Source organism: Prionailurus viverrinus, chromosome A1, assembly GCF_022837055.1.
Source record: "Prionailurus viverrinus isolate Anna chromosome A1, UM_Priviv_1.0, whole genome shotgun sequence".
In the NCBI taxonomy this organism is placed as follows: Eukaryota; Metazoa; Chordata; class Mammalia; order Carnivora; family Felidae; genus Prionailurus; species Prionailurus viverrinus.
Genome location: NC_062561.1, coordinates 193,536,303 through 193,560,028, shown reverse-complemented (window position 1 = coordinate 193,560,028; position 23,726 = coordinate 193,536,303). Strand labels below are relative to the sequence as shown.

The window sequence follows — 23,726 nt, the reverse complement described above, 5'->3', positions numbered from 1 at the left end:
CCCATCTCTCCTCTGGTTACTATCTGTTTGTTTTCTATAGTTAAGAGTTTGCTTCTTGGTTTATCTCTCTCTCTTTTTCCTTTGCTTGTTCCCCCCCCCCTTAAATTCTACATAGGAATGAAATCATATAGTATTTGTCTTTCTCTGACTGACTTATTTTGCTTAGCATTATACTGTCTAAATCCAACCATGTTGTTGCAAATGGTAAGATTTCATTATTTTTTATGGCTGAATAATGTTTCATTATCTGTATATACCACATCTTCTTTATTCATTTATCTATTGATGGATACTTGGGCTACTTCTGTAATTTGGCTATTGTATATAATGCCTCAATGAACATAGGGGTGCATGTATCCCTTTGAATTGGTGTTTTTGTATTTTTGGGGTAAATACTCCATAGTGCAATTACTGGATTACAGGGTAGTTCTGTTTTTAGCTTTTTGAAGAAACTCCATACTGTTTTCCAGAGTGGCTACACCAGTTTGCATTCCTACCAGCACTAAGAGATTTCTCCTTTTCTCCACATCCCCACCAACACTTGTTTCCTCTTTATGTGTGTTTTAAGTTTTTATTTAAATTCCCATTTGCAAACATACAGTGTTGTATTAGTTTCAGGTGTACAATATAGTAATTCAACAGTTCCATACATCACCCTGTGCTCATTATGACAAGTGCACTTTTTAATCCCTATCACCCATTTAACCTATACCCTCCACCCACCTTCCCTCTGGTAACCATCCAATTGTTCTCTGTGATTAAGAGTCTGTTTCTTGATCTCTCTCTCTCTCTCTCTCTCTCCCACTCTCATTTTTTCCCCCTTTGCCTGTTTGTTTTGTTTCTTAAATTCTACATTCAAGTGAAATAATATGGTATTTATTTTTGTTAACTGTGTTTTTGATTTTAGACATTATGACAGTTGTGAGGCAATATCTTGAAGTTTTGATTTGCATTTCCCTGATGATGAAGGATGTTGAGCATCTTTTATTGTGTGTATTGGCCATCTGTATATCTTGTTTGGAGAAATGTCTGTTCATGTCTTATGCCCATTTTTAAATTATATTATTTGTTTTTGTGTGAGTGTATTGAGTTGTATCAATTCTTTATATATTTTGGATACTAACCCTTTATTGAACATGTCATTTGCAAATATCTTCTTCTATTCAATAGGTTGCCTTTTAGTTTTGTTGATTGTTTCCTTCACTGTGCAAAAGCTTTCTATTTTGATGTAGTTCCAATAGTTTATTTTTGCTTTTATTTCCCTTGCTACAGGAGATATACTTAGAAAAATTTTACTACGTCTGATGAAATTGCTGCCTGTGCTCTCTTCTAGGATTTTTATGATTTCAGGTCTCACATTTAAGTCTCTGATCCATTTTGAGTTTATTTTTGTATATGGTGTAAGAAAGTGGTCCAGTTTCTTTCTTTTGTATGTAGCTGTTCAGTTTTCCCAATACCATTTGTTGAAGAGACTGTCTTTTTTCCACTGGATATTCTTTCCTGCTTTGTTGAAGATTAATTGACCATATAGTAATGGGTTTATTTCAGGTTTTCTGTTCTGTTCTATTGATCTATGTGCCTATTTTTGTGCCAGTACCTTACTGTTTTGATTACTAAAGCTTTGTAGTATAACTTGAAGTCTGCAATTGTGATACCTCCTGTTTTGTTTTCTTTTTCAAGATTGCTTTGGCTATTCAGGGTCTTGGATGTTGGGTGGCCCAGCTTTGCCACTGGCCTTAAGTGTTGCCTGGACAAATCATTTCTCCCCTCCAGAATGCGTGTGCCATGAGGACAGAGATTCTGTTTATTTTGTTCATGAGGTATCCCAAGAACCTACACAGAGGTTAGCAAATAATGATAAGTGTACAACAGCTGATAGTTGACTGACTGATTCTTTGGGCTCTCATTTTTTGCTTCTGAACACAGGGATTGGAACTGGAAGGGTATTGAACTGTTTGATGTCTAAGTGCTTTTCTGAATCTGTAGTTGAATCACCAAAAATAGTGAAATCCAAATGAAGGAGCATAGCCATGTGGTGTTGGAAAGCTTCATTAACACTTGAATGCCCAGTAAACAAGTGTCTAATTTTAAATTCTTTAGTTTTTGGCTTTAGCTTTTCAATAGAACATACCTGTCTCACAGATGTTATTTTTCCCATTTGCCCTTTGTGGCATCTCTTGATGAGCTTCCTGAATTTGTTAGAAATAGTTTTGGAATAATAATAGGAAAGGTAAAGAAATAATACACTTACTACCATTATTGCTGTTGGAACAAACAACCTAAAAGATATGACATTTACAAATGGTAGTTTCCAAGAAAAGTAAAGACAAACATATTTGAATAGATTTATTTCCACAGTATGTGGCTGCAAACTTTGCATTAGCTTGCATGATGATGGAGTGATTATCCTTAACAAGCTTATATGTTGTTCAAAATAACATGATATGATTTTAAAAAGTGCTGAGAATCTGTAATGTTGTGATTAGTGTATTATGTGTGATCTCATTCAGCATTATTGTAGATATGGTAACTGAGGCTTAAGTGATGTGTTACAGAGGGAATAGTAGAGTGTTGAATTTGTGACATATAGGTAGTACTCAATGGCTATTAATAACTGTTATCATAATCAATAAAGTCATATCTAGTGATTGGCAAAGCTGGGCTACAAACTTGAGTCTGATATTCCGAATCCAATAATGGCATAAAATAATGCTGCATCCTAACACTCTATAGTGAATTAAATATATGTATAATCATTTTATATCTATATCTATATATAAAATTTTCTGTTTTATATTTGGTTTCTAGAGTTTGTTTCTGTTAATAGAGATTTTTTTAAAGCCTCTTTTCCCCTCCCTGACCCCACTGATATAACACAGAAATATCTGTTTTACTTCATGGAATTATGCCTTGTCAGAGAAGAATGAGGTTTTTTTTTTTTTTAATTTAAATTTTAATTAGTTAACATACAGTGCAATATTGGTTTCAGGGTTAGAATTCAGTGATTCATCACTTACATTATAACACCCAGTGCTCATCACAAGTGCCCTCCTTAGTACCCATCACCCACCCAGCCCATCTCCCACTCACCTCCCTCTATCAACCCAGTTTGTTCTCCATCATTAAGCATCTTTTGTGCTTTGTTTCCCTCTCTTCTCTTCCTCTCCTTCCCATTTGTTCATGTGTTTTGTTTCTTAAATTCCACATATGAGTGAAATCATATGGTTTTGTCTTTCTCTGATTGACTAGTTTTGCTTAGCATAATACATTCCAGCTCCATCCACGTTGTTGCAAATGGCAAGATTTCATTCTTTTTGATGGCTGAGTAATATTCCAGTGTGTGTGTGTGTGTGTGTGTGTGTGTGTGTGTGTATGTGTGTGTGTGTGTATCACATTATCACATTTAGAGAAGAATGAGTTTTTAAAGCTCATGTAGTTTAACTTCTTTTTTTTTCTTTTTTAAAAAAAATTTCCTAGAGACAGAGAGAGAGAGAGAGAGAGAGAGAGAGAGAGAGCGAGCATGAGCAGGGGAGATGGGCAGAGGGAAAGAGAGAGAGAATCTCAAAGAGCCTCCACGTTCAGCATGGAGTCTGACATGGGGCTTGATTCCATGACCCTGGGATCATGACCTGAGCCCAGATCAAGAATCAGATGCTCAACCAACTGCCTTACCCAGGAGCCCAGTGGTTTAACCTCTTTTATGTGATGGATGGGGAAACTGAGGTCCAGCTTGCATGACTTTCTCTCGGTGTTGTGAAGAGTAGTGCCAGAGTTGGGGATGGGAAGCCAGTTTTCTTTTTAAAAAATTTTTTTTTTTTTCAACGTTTATTTATTTTTGGGACAGAGAGAGACAGAGCATGAACGGGGGAGGGGCAGAGAGAGAGGGAGACACAGAATCAGAAACAGGCTCCAGGCTCTGAGCCATCAGCCCAGAGCCCGATGCGGGGCTCGAACTCACGAACCGCGAGATCGTGACCTGGCTGAAGTCGGACGCTTAACCGACTGCGCCACCCAGGCGCCCCGGGAAGCCAGTTTTCCATGATGCCACTGAGCCTCTCTGAGAGGAGGAAAGAGAGCCTTGGTCTCTGCAGCGTTCCACACTATAGTCCAGCTGGGTGGGGGGGGGGGGGGGGGGGGGGAGAACTGCTGGAGGAGGGCTCATTGACCCTTGGCAGGGCTGAAGTAACTGACTCTTGTGTTGTCAGGTGCAGAAAACTAGAGTGAAGTATCAGAGAACACTGTCTGGAAAATGGTTATGGTAGGCAAATTTTGTGCATTTATATAAATACCACCGTTGTTTAGTGACATAAAATTATTAATGCGATAAGCTTCTCTCAAGGTACACATTTGTCAGTTCTAAAAAGTCCTGTAGGACAAAGTATTAGTGTTAGTTTAATCTTTATTTCCTATAGCTGAAATATCTGGGTTTTTTTTTTTCTCTCTCTGTACATTGTATTACAGCATAATCCAGGACAGAGGAGTGAAAGGAATTCCGGGTTAAATCCCATTATGGCGGGAAGAGAGAACATTATGAAGACAGACATCCCAGGTGGAGACCCAACCCTGCCACTTCCTGGCTGTGTCAACTTGGGTGAGTCACTGAACCTCCCTGAGCCTCTGTTTCCTCCTCTGCAAAATGGGATAATAATGGAATACATTGTGAGGATTAAATAAAATAATACATGTGAAGTTCTTAGCAAGGTTCCATGAGGAATAAGCTCTCAGTGAATGTTATCTCCAGAAGAAAATAAATCCGAACTCTTCGAATGTTCCTGTGGTAAATGAGAAAAGTGAATTCGTCTTCAAAGCTCAGGTTTTTCAGGTATAAATAAGAGGGTTTGATAAAGACTCTTGGTGCTTGAATATTCTATGACTTACGGCTTGCCCTTGTCCCTCATCAGCAATAATCTCTCTTTTGCTAACTCACAGCCCGCATTTGGGTCCCTGGTACGATATATCTTCCACTCTTTGTCTGTAATGCTTTGTCTCTATTTTTATCTGTGCCTCCTTGAGAGCCTGTTAATGCCAGTGATTTGCTCATTGCCAATGCTCAAGAAATGTTTGAGTGGATTGACCAATATTAATCTTTTTGGTCCCACTGCATCTCAGTGACTGGTCAGGTAGGTTTGTTGTGCCTTTCTTTTTTAGTCTTTTATTATGGAAAAATTTGAATATACACATAAGAGATAGACTAATAAAATTGACATCCGTGGACTCATTCCCAGAAACATTAATTACCCACTCATGACTAATCTTGTTTCATCTAGCCCTCATATTTCACCACATCCTTCCAAATTTTTTGAAGTACATTATACACATAATATAAAGTCATCTCGAACAATTGCAGAATGTGCCTCTAAAAGAAGTCTTTCTTTTTAGGCATAACTACAATACCCTTATCACATCTAAAAAATTAACAATAATTCCTTAATATCACCAAATATCCAGTCTGTGTTCACATTTCCCTGATTTCTATTCATGTGTGTATGTATATATATATGTATGTATATGTATATATTTATGTATATGTATATATATATGTATGTATATGTATATATATGTGTATATATATGGAATATACACACATTTCAACATACACATGCCTATGTATAAATAGGCGTGTGTATATATATTTACAATATTATTATACATTATATATATAAAATATAACATTATAATTAGGACAGCCACTCTACCTGCCTTTTGGCTACTATTTGCATGAAATATCTTTTACAGTCTTTTTATTTTCAACCAATTTGTGTTTTTGAATCTGAAGTGAATCTCTTGTAAGCAGCATATAGTTGGATCATTAAAAAAAATCCACTCTGCCGGTCTCTGCCTTTTAGTTGGAGTGTTTAATTGATTTATATTTAATTCAATGACTGAGAAGGTGGGATTTATGTCTGCAATTTCACTATTTGTTTTCTATATGTCTTGTGTTTTTTTGTTCCTTTGTTCCTTTGTTATTACCTTTCGTGTTAAATACAGACATTTCCTAGAGTAACTTTTTAGTTCCCTTGTTCTTTATTTTATTATATTTTTGAGTTATTTTCTCAGTGGTTTCCTGGAGATTATAATTAATATCTTAATTTATAACAACCTAGTTTGGATTAATACCAACTTAATTTCAATAGTATACAAAAACTTTGCTCCTTTGTAGCTCCATTCACTCCCTCCTCGTTTGTGCTGTTATTGTCACCCAAGTTAAATCCTTATAAATTGTATGCTCAATTACACAGATTTATAATTATTACTTTATGTGGTTGCATTTTAAGTCAGAGAGAAGAAAGAAGAAATTACAAACAAAAAATCCTTTTATCTGTCTTTTATATTTACCTACGGAGTTACTTTTAGTGACGTTCTTTATTTCTTCATGTGAATTTGAGTTGCTGTTGAATCTTTTTATTTCAGCCCGAAGGATTCCCTTTGGTATTTCTTGTAGAGTGGGTCTGTTAGCAACAGATTCTCTGTTCCTATTTATCAGGGAATGCCTTTATTTTTGAAGGATAGATTTACTGAACATAGAATTCTTGTTTAATGGCCTTCCTTTCGGCACTTTGTATATGTTATCCCGCTGCCTTCTGGCTTCCCTGGTTTCAATCGAGAGGCCAGCTATTAATATGACTGAGAACCTCTTGTGCATGCAAGTTGCTTCCTTCCTATTACTTTCAAAGACTCTTTCTTTATCTTTGGACATTGATTATGATTTGTTTAGATATGGATCTCTCTGAGTTCATCCTATTTGGAACTTGCTGAGACTTTTGGATTTGTAGATTAATATTTTTCATAAATTTGGGAAGTTTTTGACCATTGTTTTTTCAAATACTCTTTCTGCCTCTGTTTCTTTCCCATTATGCATGTACTGGTATGTTTGATGGAGTACCAGGGTTCTCTGAGTTTTTATTTTTCTTTGTCTTTTTTTTTTCTCTCCATTCTTCAGACTGGATAATCTCAGTTACCTATCTTCAAGTTCACTGATTATGTCTTTTGGCAGCTTGCATTTGCTGTTGAGTGCTCTAGTAAATTTTTCATTTAAGTTATTGTATTTTTTTAACCCCAGAATTTATACTTGATTCTCTTAAAAAATAATCTCTTTATCAATATTCTTTATTACATAAGATGTCATCTCACTTTCCTTTCCTTATTATTTAAATGTAATTTACCTTAGTTGTTTGAATATGTTTAGAATACCTGGTTTGAAGTTTTTATCTAGTAAATCCAATATCTGGGCTTCCTTGGACAGTTTTTATTGATTGATTTTTTTCCCCTATGTTGGGGCCATATTTTCTTACTTATTTACATGTTTCATAATTTTTTTGTTGTTGAAAAAAGGACACTTAAAATCAGATTCTCTTTCCTTCCCATAGGAAGATTTGTTATTGCTGCCATTTGTTGTTTGTTTAGTATATTTGGGGAGAGAACTAATTCTGTACACTTTGTATTCTTTGTCATGTTTGGCCACTGATGTTTCTGTTTGATTAGCTTAGTGGTCAGCTAATAATCGGATAGAGATCTCCTTAAATTTCTGGAACCAGTAAGTTGCCCAGTCTTTGCTGAGGGTCTCTGTGTTTGTGTCGGGGCACATGTTCAGTCCTGAGCCAGGAAGTTTAAATCTTTCCTTAGCCTTATCTTCCTGCTTGAGTAGAGCCTCAGTATTAGCCAGAGATGAGAACCTAGGACATTTTCAGGTGTTTTTTCAGCACACACACAACTCTGTAAATTTGCAGCAATGTTTTAGAGCTCTTCAAAGCCAATTATGGACATCTCATTTCTTATTTTTCCCTTTTAAGCTTTTGGTTAGCTTATTGTTTGCCTTAAACATTATCTATACTCTCCCACCTCCCCCACCTCAACAGCTGTGATGTTAAACAACTGTGTTCAACAGATGCCCCTGGGGAAAAGTCAGGCTCCAAGTCAGATCAAAGAAAGACATGCTCCTACTTTCAAGTGGAGTCTTCCAAGGAACCAGAAGATAGGTCAAATAGTGATAATTCTCTGAAAATGAGACTTTGAAGGAGCTCCAATTCCATGCTACCCTCTTCTGTGGCTGCTAGGTTGCTGCTTTCACCACTGTTTTTTAGGCATTGCTGAGCTGGGCAGAGGGGATGGGATAAGGGCAAGTTAAAATACCACAAAGCTCACTGTTCTTAATGAGATTCAATCATTTATCCTGAATAAATCTTCCCTAGATTGCTGTAAGCCTTTGGCTAATTTGCAGGTGATTTTGACAATTTTGCCACTGTTCTTTCTCACTGCTTTTATGGAGAAAATTTGCGGAGGTTCTCATTCTGCTACTCACTGACATCAGTTCCTTAAGTTTATTTTCATCTGTACACCCCTCCATTATCACATTTTTTTCTTTGCAATGTTTTGTTGATGAAACCAGGTTATTTTCTGGTATCCACTCTGGATTTTGCTGATTGTGTCCCTGTGGCATCATTTAACATGTTCTTCTGTCCCTGTATTTCCTGTGAATCAAGAGTAGGAGGCACGATTACATTCCTATTTGTCTTGCTTTTGCAAGACTCTCATAGGTCCTGTGTTCTTCTGTTGGGAGGAAAGTAAGTGTGGTTTCTTTCTTTCTTTTTCTCTTTCTTTCCTTCTTTCTTTCTTTCTTTCTTTCTTTCTTTCTTTCTTTCTTTCTTTCATGTTTATTTATTTTTGAGACAGAGAGAGACAGAGCATGAATGGGGAGGGTCAGAGAGAGAGGGAGACACAGAATCTGAAGCAGGCTTCAGACTCTGAGCTGTCAGCACAGAGCTCGATGTGGGGCTTGAACTCACAGGGTGTGAGATCATGACCTGAGCCAAAGTCGGAAACTCAACTGACTGAGCCACCCAGGCGCCCCTCTCTCTTTCTTTGTTTCTCTATGATTTCAGTAGCCATTGAAAATCATTGCATAGATCCATAATTCATTAGGGAGAGCAAAATGGTGATATTCCAATTCCAAATTTCTCCACAGTTTAGTAACTGAAATTCTTGTTTAATGAAAATGTTCCTTCATCAACTATTCAATATACTGACATACAGCTTATAAAGGAAAGACATGTTAAGTTGTTATTTTTACACACTGAAAATACGGATTCATGAAGATGAGTTAATCATATAAGCACTGGGCACAGTATCTAGAATAAATGTCATGTAGGGTGGTAAAATTATTATGATTATGTTGGGAGGTGAAATATCTTTTTAGTTGGTGCCACTGTTCCTCATCTTACTTTAGGGAAATATGCTGGAAAACCATTTGACAGGAGACATGACATTCTAAGGTTATCGGTCACCGAAGAAGATGCATAAACTGTTTTACATTTAGATTTAATAGGAATGGGTGGGGGTGATATTTCAGAGGCCATCACAGTTTGGATTAGGGTTAGCAGCAAGTAATAGAAAATAAAAATAATAGCCATTTAAACAAGGTAGAAAGGTATTTCTCTCATGTGTAAATGGTTGCAGTGAGGTGGTATGGTCAGATATCTGTGCTCCTTCCATCTTGTTTCAGGATCGCCTCTTGTTCCCAGTGACTCTTGGAGTTCCAGTCATGACACCCACACTTTAGCCAGCAGAGGAGAACGTATCTCTCCCAATATGGATATTCCTCAGGGACCATGAACAAACTATTTCCTCTTATATCTCATTGGCTGCACCAATGCACCAAGATGGCTGCACCATTGGCAGCCCATTGGCTGCACCAAGATGGCTGCACCCCATTGCCAGGGAGGCTGGAAAGTGTGTCCTTACTTAGATCATGTGCCCAGGTAAAAACCAGGGGGTCTGGAAGTGAGGAGGGAGAGAGAACAAGTATTGAGAACAGCTAGTCATCTCTTCCACAAAGGGGGAGGAGGAAAGGAAGCCAAGAGATGGCATAAAGCTGGAGTGAGTGAGTTGGAATTTTCTTGAAGTGGAGTACACAAGGGTTTTTAAGAACAAAGACGTTGTCTTAATTTGTACTCCCCTAGAAAGAGGCCTTGAGGCAATAGTTTGAAGGCATGTAGTTTATTTAGGAGGTGATTCTAGGAAGCACCAGTAGGGGAGTGGGAAAGTGAGACAATAAAGGGAGGGCAAAAATAAGCTGTGTTTTTCTAAGTTAAAACTTTACATTAACATGTTTTTTGAATTTCAGCTTTCTTGAGGTGTAATTAACACATAAAGTTGTAAGATACTGTAGGTGTATGTTGTGATGATTTGATATACATGTACATTGTGAAAGGTTCCCCGTATCTAGTTCATGAACACATCTATCATCTCACATATTTGCATAATCGTTCAAGAGCTGGAATACTAGGAAGTGGGAATCATTGGGGCCAGGTGATAAGTCTGCCTACCTCAGATGCTGCTGCTGTTGCTGCTGATGGTGTGTGTGTGTGTGTGTGTGTGTGTGTGCATTGAGGCAATCTTATTTATTCAAAAATATTTGATGCAGAATGATAATGCACTACTCCAGGCACTGAGGATACAGCAGTGAGAAAAAAAAGGGCAAAATGCCTGCCCTAACCGTGCTTACATTCTGACTTCTCAGGATGACAAGTACGGAGAGATCCCAGCTGACATGTGAGCCACTGTTAGCTCTGAGATGTTGATTGTACTCTTCTGTAACTGGAAACATGCCGGATGTGATGTAAGATCGAAGCATGTCTTTCTAGGCAGGCGGTCAGAGGGGGAATTGGATGGAGGTTGTTGAAAGGTACACATTCTTGGCTATAAGATAAATAAGTAGTAGTACAACATGATGGCTATGGTCAACACTCTGTGGGTGTACTTGAAAGTTGTTAGAGTAAACCCTAGGAGTTCTTAACACAAGGGAAAAAGCATTTCGCTCTCTCTCTCTCTCTCTCTCGCTCTCGCTCTCGCCCTTTTTGTGTCTATAGGGGGTGATGGATGTTAACTAAACTTATCAATGTAATCATTTCACAATATATGTAAGTCAAATCAGTATGCTGCACACCTTAAACATATCCTGTGCTGCATGTCAATTATATCTCAATAAAAACTGGAAAGAAAATAAAAAAGACAATCAGGAAAAAAATAGAGCGTATCTTTCTGTTTCTCTGACCTGTCTACGAGGATTTATTTCTCCATAGAGGAGTAGATAGTATTTGGCTGTTTTTGTTTTCTTGTGCGGAGAACCTTGAGAATTCAGGACAGACAAATGGAGAGACTGCTCACCCTGAAGCTGTGTGAGAGCCAAGCAGGAAACAGGAAATGGAAAGTGTGAGGTGATTCTTGGCAGCAGGGATGATGGCAGACAAAGGATTTCAAAGCGGTTTCCCCAAATTTATCATAAATCTCCACCTTTAGGGGCTTTAAGGCAGATATTTCCTATTGTTCCTTCAAGAAGCATTTGAAGCCTAAACTTTGATACCTCTTCCCAATTCTCTCTGCACATCTTAGATTTCTGTTTTTAAAAATCTCTAGCCACGATGATGGGATATGGATTTGTCAGCGCCTTTGTTCCGGAGCTCTGTGAACTTGCTGGACTGGGTGGCATCTGAGGTGTTCCCGGGTTAAGCCTCTTGTCTTAGGTTTCTGAAAATGGTTCCAAGAAGTCTGCAGCTGGGTTAGGAGATAATTCAGGGGTGGCGGGGTAGGTGGGGGAGGGGAGGTGTGGAAGCCAAGTTCCAGCCAGATCAGGCGGGGCCGCTGCCAGGCACATTATGAAGACGAAGACCTGTCGGTGGCTTTGCCCTTTCCTCTTTCACTGCCACTTTTATTCTCTTAAACACAAGTCAAGGGAAGCCAGCCTGCAGCTAAGAGGGTGGAATTTGGAACATGACCATTCTGCCTTTGCTGGTTATGTGAACCAGGACTAGCTGTGTGAACCAGCTCTATCTTTCTTTCTTTTCTTTTTTTTTTTTTTAACAGTTGTATCTTTTGGAACCTCAGTTTTGTCACTTATTAAAATGGGATTGTCATCTCTACCTACTAGGGTTCTTTAACATAATATGCAAACAGGGGCACCTGGGTGGCTCAGTCAGTTAAGCATCCAGCATCAGCTCAGGTCCTGATCTCACAGTCCGTGAGTTCGAGCCCCACTTCTGGCTCTGTGCTGACAGCTCAGAGCCTGGAGCCTGTTTCGGATTCTGTGTCCCCGTCTCTGTCTGCTCCTCCCCTGCTCATTCTCTGTCTCTCTCTCAAAAATAAATGAAAATAAAAATAAATCTTTAAAATAATATGCAAACGTGTTTAGCACATTGCCCATGCTTGATAAATGACATCGGTTTCTAGGCAGGACAGTATGAGGATCCCAGCTTTACAGACGAGCATGCTGAGTTGCACACAGTGGTTCTCTGCTCTCTACCTTCCCACATTTGCCTCTTAGAATCCCATGTCCTCTCCAGGCTCAGCAGGGCTTAAAGCCTTGGCCATGCTTGTGTGCTTTGCTCACCACCCTGAGCCGGGAGGGGCTGTTGGCAGAGAGATCCAGACTCCTGCCCACCAGAGCTGCTTCCAGCTCTCCTGGATCTGCAAGGAGCAGACTGGGTCAGAACTGAAAGGGAACCTGAATGGGGCTCCCAGGGAGGCATCCAGTGGGTAAGTGCTGACCTGCTGGTGGAAAGCATTCCAAATGATTCTCTGGAATTTCTTAAGAACATTCATATGCAATCCAGGGCAGGTGGAAATGCATCCCTGCTGCTCTTGGGAGGGCACATTTGGCAGGCTCTTGTCCAATTAAAGTATTACAGAGCCCAGCTACTCCTCAAGGTTATTTCAGAAGAGGGAGGGGTTGATTTTTGTCTCTTTGTAGGGTGGAAATGAAGCAGAGGCCAGCACCTGACAAAGAACAACAGGATGCCTGAGTCTGTGCTCATGTAGCTGGCCTGAATTCTGTGTGTGTGTGTGTGTGTGTGTGTGTGTGTGTGTGTGTGTGTGTGCATGCACACATGTGCACACACCTTCCCTCAGTGTCTGTGTTTGTTCTGGATCTTTCTCTCTCTCTTATCTCTTAGTGGCTCTGAAGATTCAGACTACCTAGGTGTGAATCCTGCGTGTCCTTGAGCAATTGGAGATGATAATTGTACCTGCCTCATTGACAGCAGGTGCATGTAAACCTCTTAGCAGGGTCCCTGGCACATAGTAGATATTCAATAAACTGTGTATGTTTTCTGATAACTTTTCTTTCTGTGTGAACATTTCCCTATAATGGGGCAAGTGTAGGGGCTATACTACAGGTCCTGCGTTGCAGATAACAAAGTGTTTGTAGGTCAGATTCGTGGGATCAGGAATGGGTCTGTTGTGTATACCGCCATCTCTCCAGCACCAAGGGCAGCCCCTGGCTCAGCTTAGGCACTCATCCAGTAGTTGGTTGAGTAATTCTGACTGGAGCTAACTTAAGTAGAAAAGGGCAATTAATGTAAAGGCACCAAATGTCACATGGAACCCACGGGTGGGCGTGAGGAAGGTCTCAGGAAGAGATAAAATCGGGGTCTTGAATGCCACCTGGTCAGGCTTGTCTGCTTTCCACCTGGGCATAGTTACTTTGTTCTTTTTTCTGCTGTGGGTTAGTTTCTTCTCCTCAGGCTATCTGGTGAATTTGGGCTACCTCATAATTATCAGTCTAACTAATTTCAGATATTGACTAGATGCCTCTGAATCTTGATTTCACATTCCCAGGAGTGAATCTGATTGGCCTGGGCCAGGTCTGGTCATTCCTGGTCTAATAAGAAATGGTGGTGAGTAGTGCCAGATGGCTCCCACCCTGTCCCATGGACTGGGGTTCTTTTCTAGATGAGATAACTCTTGAGAGCTGGCAGATGACTGGTTCAGTGTCTACCTTGCCCTGCTGAGTCTGGAAGAAGGGACCAGTCCACAGAAGGGATGAGAGTGAGCTGGGGGCACAATCTTAAACTCCAGAGCATGGGTAGGAGGAAATGTGTATGTAGAATTTAGAGGACAAATAGCTTCCCTGGTCCTGGCCGGGTGGTTTGTATGGAGTGGTATTTGGGGGGATAGAGGAGAAACTCTTCCCATTGAGGCCTGAAATTCCCTGGGCACCAGCCTTAAAACATTTGCCATTCTAATGGCAATGATGAGTATTAATAAATGTAAGACGTGTTCTTGAGCAAGTGTGCCAAATATCCTTGCATTCTGTCCTGTAAGATAGCTGTAAGCGTACCCTAGGGAGAATGAGTTACAGACGCAAATCCCTCTTACTTTACTGTTCCTCTTGGCCCTTGTATTGAACTGTGTTTTTGATTAATCCATTGGTTCTCAGAGAATGGTCTCCCACTGACCACATCAGAATTACCTGGGAACTTGTTAGAAATGCAGATTCATGGTCCCTACCCCAGACCTACAGAAGCTTTCCCAGGAGTCCCATGCATGTTGAAGTTGGGAAAACCATTGCCTTTATCTGTTTAGGGAGAGGCGTGTCCCTTGGTTCAAAGCTTCATAGGATATATCTCTCTGAAGCCTTTTCTGAGCCAGGCTTTTGAGATTAAGCCCTGAGGAGGCTTTGAGTAGATATTGCCATTAGTTCCAACGGTTGCTTCTCTCAGCCTTGGGAAAAGTTAAAATTCCTGAAGAGACGTTGGCCTGCAAACTCCTTTTAGAGTCTCAGCTAAAGAAGTTGACATTGCTCTCTGTCTGATCTTTCAGAAGAATAAGTGATGTCAGCATGAGGTTCATGCTGAGACAGTGGACATTTTCCACCTTTAGGCAGAGGTGGTGTGTAAAGCACTCTGAATTGAATTACAATGGGTCACTGTCAAGTTTCAGCCTTTATTTGTAAGTGGAGGGGGAAGGAAAAGACTGATTCAGTACCTGTATCCCTTTATCTCACTGACTTCCCACAATGGCCCATGAAGGGAGATAGGATGATAGCTCATCCTTGAAGAAAAGTGGAATTATTTGACCACTGCTAGCAAGTGCTAAAACGGGGATTCAGACCGAGACAATCGTATGTCAATCACCAAACCTCTAACTCCAATGCTACCACATTTGCACGTGACACTTAGCCGCTTCCTTTTTCCCCTTCTCTTTTCCCTCCTCCCCATCCCTGCAGCCTGCCTGTCCCTGCTCAGCACTGAGCTTCCTCACCTCAGGGGAAGAAGGTGAGGCGGAGCTTCTAGGTTTTTGTGCTCCCCTCCACTGACTTCGGGGAGTGTGGGAAGACAGAGGGATTTACATCTGCCCCCAGCAGCCCTATCCAGACTGGAAAGATGTCCTGTGGCATGGAGAAGCGATAAGAGCAGTGTGCTCTGTGGGTCTGGGAAAGAGACGTCCTGCCCCCTGCCCCCTGTGCTCAGTGCCAGGAAGGGAGGAGCAGGGGAGCCACTGGGGCAGCTAGGCTTGTTGGAGAGGCAGGGCAGGCCGTGCAGAGAGGGCCCCACTGGGAAGCAAGGGGGAGGTTGCAGGGCCTGAAGAAGCTGAGGGCGAAGCCCCAGGCATCTTGAGGAATCCTGTGTAGACCTGATCCCACTCCCAGCACCTTGGCCCACAGAGACCCCACCCGTGAACTTTGGCATGATCCTGGTGTTATTTGTGGGTAAACCGTGCGTATTGGGAGTGATGTTGGAGATAGAGCCAGGGGTACTGTGTTGACGGAAAGTAAGTTTCTATTATCTTGGCAGAGTAAGAACTCAAAATGAAGTTTAGCTGAGTTATAGAAATAAAAGAGGGGCACCTGGGTGGCTCAGTAAGTTAAGCCTCTGACTTTGGCTCAGGTCATGATCTCAGTTTGTGAGTTGGAGCCTCGAGTTGGGCTCTGTGCTGACAGCTCAGAGCCTGGAACCTGCTTCTGATTCTGTGTCTCCCTCTCTCTCTGCCCCTCCCCCACTCCTGCTCTGTCTCTCTCTGTCTCAGAAATAAATAAACGTTACAAAAATAAAAGAAATTGTGTTTCTTGCACACATGAGTGCATGAACTGGGAATCATAGCCTCTACACATACTCGGCTCAGTTTCTTCTCTCAATGACCCGTGAGGTAAGCAGGGCTCTCTAGGGCCCCTTTTGTCACTAGTCATTGTGCGGCATTTAGCTATGAAGTCCGTCACATGTGTCCTTCTTTTGCAAAACGGTATTTCTCTAATGGTTTGGGCGCCTGACATTCACCCATCTGCCACTAGGTGGGGATATAAATCGCAGGATGCTTGGGGTCTTGCAGGGGCGTGTTGGAGATTGCGGGATAAGCCTATTAAAATGACAAGAAGTGAGGGTGACTCACTCCTACTTGGTGATCAGAAATAGCCCTCGCTTCTTCTCTGGTCGGAGCATTTAGTGCTCTTTATTTTGCTAAACTGGGTTTTCAAAATTACAAAAATAATGAATGTTAGTTTACAAACAGTTCAGAAGTTTGTCAATTTAAGCCATCCTTGTTCTACTCTTCAGAGAGATCCACTGACAACAGTTTGGTCTGTATCCTTGTTTGTTTTTTTTCCCCTTTGAGTTTACTATGTACACATTCATTGTACATACATGCCTGTGTAGGTATATCCACATATCTTCGTACACAGATATGTCCAGTGTATACATTGTTTTCCAAATTGCTTGTTTTCACTTAGCGCATATATATATGTGTATATATATACATACACACACACATATATATTTATTTATTTAATTTTATTTATTTATTTTTGAGAGAGTGAGAGAGAGAGAGCAGGAGTGAGTGAAGTGCAGAGGGTAGAGGGAGGGACAGAGGGAGAGTGTGGAGCCCGGAGTGGGGCTTGTGTTCATCTGACACCGGGCTCGAACACACAGACTGTGAGATCATGACCTGAGCCAAAGTCGGATGCTTACCTGACTGAGTCACCCAGGTGCCCTCACTTAGCCTATTTTATAAACATTTTCTCAAGTCAATACAGATAGATGCCTCATATTTATTGACTCCCTAGCAATCAATGGTATAAACGTACCATAATATTTTAAACCATCCTCCTCCTCTTTTGTTTTCTTCCTCTCTCCCTGCCCTTCCTTCTTCTTCTTTTTTTTTTTTGCTATTACTGACAATGTTGAAACGAATATTTTTATACTGATAACTTTCTGCCCTTGCATTAGTATCTGCTGTTTTAGTGTAGTTTGCTTTGTTTTGCATCTGCTGGGGTCCTCAGCTATTCACATTTAAAATTTCCATAGCCACTGCCAGAATTGCTCTTCATAAAGGTTGTACTATTTTAAACTCCCACCAACAGGGTTACAAAGAGCAATGTTTCTAAATCCTGCCGTGTACTTACCTGTTTAATAAGCCTATGAAACATGTAAGACGCCCTGAGGACAGGGATCTTGCCAGCCTGGTTCTCAGCACTTAGCACAGCACCTCCCCACTGCAGGTGCTCCGTGGGCATCTGCATAAGTGAAAGAGGTGTAGAGTAGACACATGCCAAGAGCTCAGTCTTGAAATTATGCTTGGGAGGGTTGCCTCGGGGGGCTCAGTCAGTCAAGGGTCTGATTTTGGCTCAGGTCATGATCTCATGGTTTGTGGGTTTGAGCCCCACATCAGGCTCTGAGCTGACAGCTTGGAGCCTGCTTGGGATTCTCTCTCTCCCTGTCTCTCTTCCCCTCCCTCAGCCTCACTATCTCTCTCTCTCTCTCTCTCTCTCTCTCTGTCTCAAAACAAAAAGAATAAAACTTAAAAAAATATGCTTGGGAAGATTTTAAAACAAGAAATTTAACTGACAAGAAAAATATTCCATTTTGCAGGATGATAATTCCCTAAGTTCACTTGGGATGGTGAAATTAAAAAAAAATCTGTTGTTTTATTTCAAAATTTTCATCTGTTGCTTTGGCTTGATAGCAATACAAAGAGGAGGGAAACCCCCCCCCCCCCAACTTTGGCTTCTCCAGGTGTGTTCGATGTGGATAATAAATTTGCAAGAGGTGCAGACATGAGCTTCCTCTGGGAGACTGGCCATTCCTGCTGTAATGCCCAGGCAATCCCACCAGTGCAGGACCTGGATTGCTTGTCCTACTAAGTATAAGGCACACTGGCAAGGCATGGCTGAGAGGCAGCGAGTGGGGCCATTTTGTGGCACAGAGGGCCTGGCTTATGTCCTGCCCGGTTTGCTCTGTGACCTTGGGCAAGTCACTGTGCCGCCGTGGGCCTCAGTGCCCTTGCTTCAAGAGGCAGTGCCTGCCTCTCGGCTGGTTGTGGGCCCCAGAATCAGGTCGTAAATTACAGTGTTATGTAAATGTGAAATGTTAGGTGCAGACTCGCTTGCTGGCCTCTTGGGAAGACTAGACATAAGCAGGTAAGAAGTTCGGTGGGAAGAGCGAGAGTCATCTGATTCTGAAGGAGAACAGTGCGCCATGGGCCACTAGAGAGAACATGTTAGGTGACCAGAAGGAGAGATTGAGAGGAGACTGAGGGCAGGGTGGGCACTGAGGACTGAAGCCTCCAGGGAAGAGAGGAATGCAGCCCAGCCTTTCAGGGACACAAAGGACCTTCCCTGCATCTCACAGGGACCTGTCTCCTTGGGGCTGCTTTGGCTTGATTTGCTGTGCTGTTAACCTTTGCTCAGCCCCAGGCTGTGTTTAACCTGGGGCCACGGGCAGGGGGAGAAGGTCACAACAAATTCAGTGGGAGGCATTTTAAGTACCTCAAAGCCATAAATCCTCATGTACCTCGAGCCTGCCCAGGCTTCCCCAAACCTGGCAATTCAATTTTGTGCAGTGCACACAGTTTGCCAAGCACGCTAAGTCACCGGGAGAACAGCTTGATGTATTGCTGTGGGGAAAAAAATGGCCGTGTCCCTTTCTTCATTCAAATTAACACCTTTTCATACCGGGCTGACAGGTGACTGATCACCTGAGAATACATCCTGGCTTCAAGTGATTCGATAGCTCTTCCTTCTCTGTTTCCCCGTCTTTATTTTCACGCCTTAAAAAAGTCAGGAGAAAACATTATTATTATTATTGCTATAGAATCAGGACCTGATTCATAAGCCCTAAGCCCTGGGGCCTGGCATATGGTAGGCATTAATAAATGATGAACAAATAAATGACTAGATTTGGTTGATGTCTGCAGAATGCCCTTTTTCCTTCCCAGAGGGTCAGAGGAAGCTTTTGCTTTGTTTTCTGTTTTGTTTTGTTTTCTTTTTTTTTTTTGATTCTTTTTTTTTTTTTTTTTTTTTTTTTGCATGATGGACACCGCATGTCAGTGCGTGGGTGCCCTGCTCAGACACCCCTCTGAGGAGGTAGAGGACTTGTCCCAGCTGTTGGCAGTGCTGGCGGCCCCTTGAGGGACTGACTGCCTGAGTTGTGAGGAGTCCTCTTGCCCAAGGTGAGGCCTTACTTGGGGTGACCCATATCCAGCGATTGATCCACATGGGGTTATAAAGGCCCAGTCTTCCCAGCCCAACCGGGGACGGTTCTGAAGGGTCAGTTTAGCTCTGCATCTCTCCCCGTGGGGCTGGCTGTTGTTGGGCCACATCACAGCTCCGCCGTCTCTCCCTTCCCACCCCTCCCTTCCCTTCTACAGATGTCGACCTCAGGAGCACTCCTCGATAAACCTCCAGCGCTCGAAACTCCATTTTGAAGTCTGCTTCCTGTGGAGCCCAACCTGTGATGCTTTGTTCTGTTTTTAAATAGATTCTACTCTGACCTTCCTCCTCACTGGCAATAATGTCAGTCGGCATTTATCGAGTGCCCATATGAGGTAGGTCCCGCTGCCTCCTTTCACCCAGGCTTCCTGAGAGCCCGAGGGGACAGGCCCTGCTAGAATCTGCATGTTACAGGCAGGGAAGTGAGGCTGGGGGGTTCAGTGACTCACCCAAGGTCACAGCTAGTAAGCCAGTAAGTGCTGGAGCCAGAACTTGAACCCAGTTGGATCCTAGAGCCCCTGCTCTTAACTAGCCTGCTGTCCTCCTAGCGCCCCTGCTGGTAACTTTAGATGAATGTGGGGAGAGGAGTCATTTCCTAAAAGGCAAACATTTCCTAAAAGGTTATGGAGGACTCAAATGCTTTTTGTTAAAGGGTTCTAGAGTCAAATAGGGAGGAAGTATTTCATGTTGAGGGCGCTCTGTGCAGTTCACCAAGTGCGTTAGTGTTGTAGAAGCTTCCGAGAAGTCCTACCGTAGGGACACCTGGTGATGTTTTCCAAATTTACTTGATCACAAAAAAACACGGTGTTCTGTGGGGAAAAAAAAATAGGAAACACTGGCCTAGACCTGAATTGCTTGTTTTGCTTTATGGGGGATTGGTTAATGTTTTCTGGGTTACCTTTTCTGGTCCTGTCTAATCATTATGCTACTAAACGAATTGTTTCAAAGCTGTAAAGTAGAAGTAACTCGTTACCTCATGAAACCCACATTGTCATCAGATGAGGAACGAGATACAAAACCTTCGAAAATCGTTAGTTACTGTACAGATGCCAGGAGTTTTAAAGATGTTAATATTTTCAGATTCAGAAACGTTAGGTGGTTGGTCTATCGAAAGCCATCCCTCATACAAATTCTAGCTTTGGAAAAACTTCTGAGGGGAGTCTGGTCTACACATATGTGTATTTTTTTTTAACGTTTATTTATTTTTGAGACAGAGAGAGACAGAGCATGAATGGGGGAGGGTCAGAGAGAGGGAGACCCAGAATCTGAAACAGGCTCCAGGCTCTCAGCACAGAGCCCGACATGGGACTCGAAGTTACAAACCGCGAGATCATGACCTGAGCGGAAGTCGGATGCTTTACCGACTGAGCCACCCAGGCGCCCCTACACATATGTGTATTAAGAACTGTTTGAAAGAATTATAATTAGAATACATATGATGAATGCATTAAAGTTAGGTCATTGTTAAAATGGGAAATACTTATTATTCAAATAATTTTCGGCATGCTTTGTGTGCCTATGCAAATGTTCCTGGGAACATGAGCAAGTTTTCATTATGGACTTGTACATTACTGTATATAGCAAAGAGGGCAGACATATGCCATATATTTTCCTTCTCCACTTGGCCATGCCTGTGGCAAGACTTTGCTAATCAATAATTACACTTTTTTTTCTTTTTTCCTGTTTTTAGAGAGAGGGTGTATGAATGGGGGAGAGAGGCAGAGGGAAAGAGAGAGAGAGAATCCTAATCAGGCTCCACACCCAGCGCTGAGCCCGATGCGGGGCTCAGTCCCAGGACCATGGGATCATGACCTGAGCTGAAATCAAGAGGTGGTCACTTAACCAACTGAGCTATCTGGTGCCCCAGTTTACACTCTTTTTTTTTAAGTTTATTTATTTATTTTGAGAGAGAGTGCAAGCAGGGAGGGAGAGAGAGAGAGGTAGAGAGAGAGGTAGAGAGAGAGAGAGAGAGAGAATGCTTGAGGGGCAGAGAAAGAGAGGGAGAATCCCAAGCAGGCTCCACACCATCAGGACAGAGCCCAGTGCAGGGCTCTAACTCACAAACCGTGAAATCATGTCCTGAGCTGAAACCAAGAGTTGAACTCTTAACCGGCTGAGCCACACAGGTGCCCCTAATTTAGACTCTTAACCACTGAGCTCAGATGCAGGCTGAGAGTTGTTGCTGTGGCCCTCTAGGGCAGCCACTACTAACTGATCATAGGTGACATGAAACCTATGTCTACAGAAACATGATCTATAGAGTCCAGACCTGCTTACATAAAGAGTATGCGCCAGGTGAGAATGTGAAAGGTGCCAGTATAATTGTAGTCAGAGCATACAGTACACATGTCTGGGCTAGGGTAGTCAGGGAGGGCTTCCTGGAAGAGGCAGCAATTAAACTGGGTCGTGAAGGATGGCAGGGACATGGATGGTGATGAGGATAGGGCAGGGTATCCCAGGACACCCCAAAGGGGAGGTAAGTCCCAAATACCCAAAAGGCAGCCTGAGTCTAAAATCTTTGCTGATGGTTTCAGTGCTGAGTGTGGGCATTGCTGTTTCTTACCCTAGATTCTAGAAGACTGATACATTTCAGAGTCACTTTGACCTTCTGATTGGCTGCCAGCCTCCAGATTGTGATTTCGGTCTGTTGCCGAGTGGGAGACAGAGAACCCAAATTCCAGGTGCCCGTAAATTACTTCTAGTTATTGCAATGACAAAAGGCCTCTTCGAAGGTGATTTGCTCACTCCCTGTTTTATAGCCTCATACATCAAAGAGGAAGATGGAGTGGAGTCAGTTACTGCGAGGAAATCCAGACTGCAGGAGAAACGGGTGGCAACTGTCTGCGAAATTGAGCCCTTTCTGTCAAAACTTAATTAAATTAGCCTCGATTCTATAAATAACGGAACAGGTTTCCCTCCGCTCCCCCTCCGGACCCCCCTCGACGTCTCCCGCTATCTCCTGAGAAGATGCAGTTCTGCGTGCGTTGCACGAGGAGACAGTTTGTAAAAATGAGGCGATGATGAGTTTAATTCAGACTTGGCATTAATTTACAGAAGCAGAATGTGCTTCAGGTTAGAGGGGCAGTGACCTGCGAGATGTGTGACGTGCTCGGTCAGGTCTAAAGGAAAGCCGACTTGATGGGAAGCGGTGGGGGGTGGGGGGGCGTGGCTCGGAATCTTGCCCCTGGGTTCTTGTAGGTAGCCAGCTCTGTGATGCTGGGCAGATCTCTTTCCTTTTGGCTCCTCGGTTTCCCTATCCAGATCACATTTAAGGCTTTGTGTCAGCCAGGTTTGTGTCTCATTCATGCCGCATGTCCACTGTGGGACAGCACGGGCTCCTTTCTGTGTCTCCTTGCTCTGGGGCTCGGGGAGATAGCGTAGCCAGTTTCTGTTGCTGCAGAGCGCTGGGATGAACAGTGACAGAGGAGAGCACTCTGGGTGGGGGGGGGGGTGTCTCTCACTGGCAGTCACGTGGCCTGGGAGTGACAGGTGCCATGTCCTCTCACGGTTCCCCTCACGATTCCTTCCAGGCCCATGCAGGCACAGGGGGCCAGGGAGTACCGCGGACCTGGCATTCGGTGAGCAGCACTGATGTCCCAGGCCTCTTCCAACACGGACATTTCAGAATTCTCTAATTTTCATCAAGCTCTGAGTTTTTATTTCTACATTTCACTTTGATTGGGATTCTTGTCCACTCACTTTCATCCACCAAGTGCTGATTGATCGTGCTTTAATTTCCTCAGGAATGGTGGGGCGCCTGGGTGGCTCAGTCGGTTGAGCATACCACTTCAGCTCAGGTCATGATCTCATGGTTTGTGGGTTTGAGCCCCATGTTGGGCTCTGTGCTGACAGTGCAGAGCCTGGAGCCTGTTTTGGATTCTGTTTGTCTGTCTGTCTGTCTCTCTGCCTCACCCCTGCTCACAGTCTGTGTCTGTCTCTCAAAAATGAATAAATGTTAAAAAAATTAATTTCCTCAGGAATGGGTCTACTTTCTTTAAAAAAAATTTTTTTTAGTGTTTGTTCATTTTTGAGAGACAGAGAGAGACAGCATGAGCAGGGGAGGGTCAGAGAGAGAGGGAGATTACAGAATTCGAAGGAGTCTCCAGGCTCTGAGCTGTCAGCACAGAGCCCGATGCAGGGCTCGAACTCATGCATCGGGAGATCATGACCTGAGCCAAAGCTGGCTGCTTAACCGACTGAGCCACCCACGCATCCCCTGAGTCTACTTTCCCTTTATGGTTCAATTAGCCTGTGATCCTGGGCAACTGTGCTGTGATCCAGTTGTCCCATCTCTGCAACAGGGGTAATAAAGGTACTCTCTCTAAGAAGGTTCTTGTGAGGATGAAGTCAGAATGCAGAGCAGTGCCTGACATATATTGAGTGCTCAAAAAATGTCAGACATTACTGAGGAAGACAGTACAGTCTGGTGGTCGTAAGTGCTAGCTGTGAAGTTAGACTGCCTGGCTTTGTATCC

At 42.7% G+C, this 23,726-nt stretch overlaps 1 long non-coding RNA gene across 4 annotated transcripts in view; it reads left to right on the top strand.

Annotated features, from left to right (window-relative positions):
• LOC125168359 (uncharacterized) overlaps positions 1–23,726 on the top strand; it is a 178,713-nt gene that overhangs the window by 30,281 nt on the left and 124,706 nt on the right. For 2 of the 4 annotated variants that reach the window (XR_007153107.1, XR_007153106.1), the window contains exon 3: positions 4,462–4,591. This is a non-coding gene — a long non-coding RNA (uncharacterized LOC125168359). Of the gene's footprint in view, positions 1–4,461; positions 4,592–19,090; positions 19,213–19,410; positions 19,588–23,726 lie in introns of all 4 variants that reach the window. The other 2 variants (XR_007153108.1, XR_007153109.1) reach the window with 2 other exon arrangements.